We start from the raw sequence: 6,000 nt of genomic DNA, 5'->3' as shown, positions 1-6,000 counted from the left end.
TGTTATCGAATACAAATACATTTTGATAATTTTAAGATCATATAAAGTTAAAAAAGTTAAATCAGCTGCTCAATAGCTACTATCTTATTGATGTGCCTTATCTACCCTCAAAAAACTTGCAAGAATGGAGAAGTCAACAGAGTATCGACTTAGTTGATTTTCAGTATTAAGTGCAAATTATGCTTTACATATCCATTTTTATTTACAATTTTTACAATTTTATAACTGAAAAACATAATTTCATTGGACAGTGGAGTTTAAATAAGCTTAATTCGGCCATAAAATCAGTAATCCTCATCAGAAAGCCGTCAAAATTTCGCTGCTGGGTATTCGCCTTTTTAGGTACGAGCAAACAATCTGCTATTTTATGTATGCTTCGTTATTTAATATAATTAGTTCCAGAAAAGTAAAGGAACAGCTCGGATGCATGTAAATATTTTATTATTGCGAGCTTACGACCAAAAGTTCATTCCGCAAATGAGCACTTGCAAGTAAATGTTTTTTTTTTTTTTATTTACGCTTTTATTTTTCTCGGCGCTGGTGCTCACTTAAAAAACCTGCCATATTTTAGGAGGAGTGCTAAATATAGTCAGATTAAAGCAACTACAAGTTTATATTCCTCTTCAGATCAATCAATAAAATGAAACTGCCTTCTCAGAATATGTTTCGCGTTCGGTCAGAAAAATTAATACCACCAAACTTTTTTTGATAAATGATGAGAAAGCGCTTTCCAAAGAGGGACTTGGATATTTGTTTCTCAAAAGAAAATTAACCCTGCTGTTTGTGGTTATTAATTTCCTACAGCCTCATTTGAGTTTCTTTCCATATAATATGCCTTAGTAGGCAATGAGCAAGGAGAGACTCCCTGTTGGTACTCCCAAGGATGTTGTTGTGAGAATAGTTAAGCCAGAATAAAGTTAAGAAAATTTCACCATTTTCCATCAATTCCTCCATGCATCTCGATCTGCATCTCTGCAATACTACGGTAGTTGGTCTAATCGTCGCTCTCTTCGCTTTTCGCCATACATGCGTGCATCCAAAACTTTGCGAGGCTTTTTTCAACCTTGTAGACATTCCTCTAGCTCATTATTATATCTGATACGTTGGATATCATTTTCTCCTCATACTGGACCCAGTATTCTTCTTTCCAATGTGTAATTGTATGTGCTTTCAGTTTTCACATCCATATTTTGCCACTGGTCGAATTAGTGTTTTATAATATATAATTTGATTTTCATTCTTCTATTTAAGAGCTTGCTTTTTAATTTTTTCACCTAAATTATTTACTTGCATTTAAACATTTTAGTATTTTTAGTAACTTTTGATATACATTTTTTTATTACTTTGTGTGCCCTTTACTGTTGCTTCGGAACGAAAATAAAGTTGTCTTACTGAGAGATAAGTTGACTTACTGAATAGAAGAAAGCTTTATTAAGCTTAAAGTTTTTCCACTGCAGTTAATCAGTTGGTTTAAGCTTTACAAATTAACTTTGTTGAAGCTGTGTATGAATGTATGTAATGAAGAGTTTAAACATTCGTTGAAGGCTTGTTGTGAAACTAAATAGAAAACGCATTTTTTTTAACTTCTCGAGTAAATATTTTTTGATACAAAATTAAAGTGATTTAATAATTTGCAAAATGCGACATATTTCTCAAGTGAAAGGTATGAAAGGTATATTTTCTATACTTAATATATTATTATAAAGAGGAAAACTTTGTTTGTTTGTAATGAATAGGCTCAAAAACTACTGGACCGATTTTAAAAATTCTTTCACCATTCGAAAGCTACATCATCCACGAGTAACATGGATTATATTTTATTTTGGGAATAGGGCTCGAGATATAGGTCAAAACGTGGACCCGGGTAACCTTCGGATGTGTATGTACAATATGGGTATCAAATGGAAGCTGTTGGTGAATGCTTTAGTTCAGAGTATTTCCATCCGCTCCGTGACTAGGCTCTCGAGATATAGGTCAAAACGTGGACCCGGGTAACCTTTGGTTGTGTATGTACAATATGGGTATCAAATGAAAGCTGTTGATAAGTGCTTTAATACGGGGTAATTTTCATACCTATTGATGACTAGGGCCTCGAAATATATGCCAAAACGTGGACCCGCCATGTCTTTGCACCGAATTAAACCAAACTTACGCACATTGTTAAGTAAGTATTGAAAATGGGTTTCGTAAAGTTTGGTTGTAATTCGGAGCACTGGCAACGGGTACAGCGTTCTTTTGAACCAGCCATAATGTCGCTTACTTTTTTAACGCTTGGGGCGGAACTGAACTGTCAAATTGACAGTGTGAGTTACAATGTGTCAATATTTCTTTCTGATTTGGATGCCATAAGGAAAAAACGTAAGTGCAACATGTAAAAATTGTTTTTGAATTTTTTTGGAGTGGATTTTGGAACAGTGAATAATTTCTCACGAAATTTGAGAATTTAATGTGAAATCCGAATGAAATTATATGTTCGTGGAAAAAAAATTTTTTTTCGTTTTTATTTTTGAAAAATATAAATGGATAATGGTTAAAAAAGCTCCAATGCTTAATAAAACATATAAATTGAAACGAAAAATTCATGAATGATCAGGAAAAAAGACGATTGTTTCTTAGTTATTCATATGCGTTGATTTGAAATTTAAAAACAATCTTCTTTTTTCCTGATTTTCAATTTATATTTTATATTTACTCAAAAACAAATAGAAAAACAAAAAATATTGTTTATGCCAAAGCGCTTGAATAAAGAGTAAAGAAATAAATAATATGAAAATCATATATTTTCTGTTCTAAACCATATCTATTCTATTTTAGTGTGCCCAGCGAAGGGGGCCGGGTTTGCTAGTCTTTCAATATACGGATATATTTGACTATTACAAATTATTCTTCCAATAGTGGAAAATACCGTTACTTGGTTTAAAAATTATATACAAATTAAAAATAAAAACACAATTTATTCGTACAGTTACAGTTTATAAACAGATACACCTGAACTAAGCACGATGTATGTATACAAACGAACAAAATTTTGATATATTCGTAAAGAATAACATATTTATTCAATATTTAGAGAACAAAAACGTTCAATTTCATTTCTGGAATTAGAGAACCTAAGGCAATAACGAAATAAGGCACAATTTCATGCAAAAATATTATTCGTATTATTCGGCCAATGCCAAGAAATTGAAATGTTGCAAAATCTACACGATAATTTTTATCTCCACAAAAAATTAAAAGAAACCTCAGGCATTTACAAAAAACCAAATCATTCCTTTCTTGTTAACGAGAACAATGAAGAAGTATTTGACACAAATGTGAAAAAGAGGATTTGGGTAAGATATATATCCGATGCCTTTAGTGACAGCAACAGAGCAAACGAGATACCACTGCCACACACAGTATCCGGGACACCGATAAGTAGAGATGAAGTAGTGTCTGCGCTCAACAGCATGAAAGAAAGAAAAGCGGCCGGACCAGATGAAGTGCCGGTTGAAATCTTAAAACTTATCGATGGTGACAATATTCAACTTCTGGTGCAACTCTTCAATCTTGTCTATGACACTGGTAACTACCCGCAAGACTGGCTTAAATCAACATTTATCACTCTTCCAAAAAAGAATCACGCAAAACACTGCGGCGAATATAGACTTATAAGTCTTATGAGTCATTCGCTTAAAATATTTCTGAAAGTGATTTATAATAGAATATATCAAACTTGTGAGGAAGTAATGGGACAATCACAATTTGGCTTCAGAAATGGCATGGGTACAAGAGAAGCATTAATTTGTGTTCATTTGCTAGTAGAAAATTGCATGGACGTGTAAAAACACGTTTTGTTATGTTATGTTATGTTTTATTAATCACGAAAAGGCATTTGATAATGTGCAGCATGAAAAGCTCTTCAACATTTTGAGGGCATTACATCTTAAAGAAAAGGACATACAAGTGATACAAAACTTATATTGGAATCAAACTGCACACATTGTTATTGACGGTGAAAAAACGAATGATGTACCCATTTCCAAAGGAGTACGGCAAGGATGTATTCTTTCTCCACTTCTATTTAACATCAAATCAGAAGCAATTTTCCAAGAAGCCTTAGAAAACACTGAGGATGGTATTAAAGTTAATGGCGTATATATAAGCAACATAAGATACGCTGATGACACAAGTTTAATATCGGACAGCATGGAATGACTCCAACATTGGTCGATAGTGTGACGAGACGAAGCCAAATATATGGTTTGAAAATCAATGTCAATAAGACCAAATTTATGTCAATCAGTCGTAAGAATGCCTACAATAATCTCACACTGACAAGTAATAACATGCCAATTGAACATGCCAATAAATTTAAGTACCTTGGCCGATATATTAATGATACATGCGATGATTCAATGAAAATTAAATGCCACATACCTAGAAATGGATAGAGCTGCTTTTTATAAATACAGCAGCGTTCTAAAAAACCATAATTTTAATTTAAATTTAAAAATACGTTTTGTTAGATGTTATGTTCTGTCAGTTTTGTTGTATGGCATGGCTACTTGGACGATGAAAGTTTCTGATATGAATCGCATAGAAGCATTCGAAATGTGGATACTAAGAAAAATACTTAAAATTCCGTGGACCGACTGTGTCTCAAACTCTGAAGTGCTTCGAAGAGTAAATAGCGAAAGAGAGCTTCTACGGTGCATTAAACGCAGAAAAATAGCCTACCTGGGTCATATAAGCCGAAATCATAAGTATAATCTTCTGCAACTTATACTGCAAGGGAAAATTGAAGGAAGACGAGGCATCGGAAGAAAAAAATTATCCTGGTTGCGAAATATACGTCAATGGATCGGAGTCCAAAATATCGGTCATCTTTTGGAATTAGCCCGAAACAGAGACGCTTTTTTCAAATAATATATTATAAAAAATTTATAAAAATGTTTTTTTTTATAAAAAATTTATAAAAATGTTTTTTTTTTTGTGAGCATATTTGTTAAGCTTTATTGTATTCATTTAATTTTGTATGCATAGAATTTTATAGTTACACTAGCAAACCCGTCCCGCTTCGCTGGGCAAAGACACGGCGGATCCACGTTTTGGCATATATTTCGAGACCCTAGTCATCAATAAGTATGAAAATTACCCCGTATTAAAGCACTTATCAACAGCTTTCATTTGATACCCATATTGTACATACACAACAAAAGGTTACTCGGGTCCTCGTTTTGACCTATATCTCGAGACCCCAGTCACTGAGCGGCATGAAAAATACTCTGTACTAAAGCATTCACCAACAGCTTCAATTTGATATCCATATTGTACAAACACATTCTAGGGCCCACGTTTTGGCCTCTATCTCGAGACCCCAGTCACTGAGCGGCATGAAAAATACTCTGTACTAAAGCATTCACCAACAGCTTCAATTTGATATCCATATTGTACAAACACATTCTAGGGCCCATGTTTTGGCCTCTATCTCGAGACCCCAGTCACTGAGCGGCATGAAAAATACTCTGTACTAAAGCATTCACCAACAGCTTCAATTTGATATCCATATTGTACAAACACATTCTAGGGCCCACGTTTTGGTCTCTATCTCGAGACCCTAGTCATATGATCGCTTATATTCGGTAACGAATTGCAAATAAAGAAGAAGATTATTCATACATGACCAAATAAAGAATATTTTACTAAAAAAAAAAATATGATAATAGGAAAAACGAATACTCAGGACTTTTTTGGGCCGCCTTTAGCTTTTATAACTGCTTCCAAATATCGTTGCATACTTTTTACCATACCTTGGTTTCATTAGCTGCTATTTACTCCCACTCAACACTTAAAGCTGTCGTTAAAGATGCCTTTGATGTTATTTTGAGCTTTCTGATTATCCTTTCTAAGAGCTCCTAGACATGCTCAATTGGGTTCAGATCCGGTCATTGAAGTGGAGTTTTAAGCTGCTTACATTGGTAAATAAGCCATTCTTACACGAGACAAGATGAGTGTTTT

This window comes from Anastrepha obliqua, chromosome 1, assembly GCF_027943255.1.
Source record: "Anastrepha obliqua isolate idAnaObli1 chromosome 1, idAnaObli1_1.0, whole genome shotgun sequence".
Taxonomy (NCBI): Eukaryota; Metazoa; Arthropoda; class Insecta; order Diptera; family Tephritidae; genus Anastrepha; species Anastrepha obliqua.
This window is presented reverse-complemented; position numbering follows the sequence as displayed.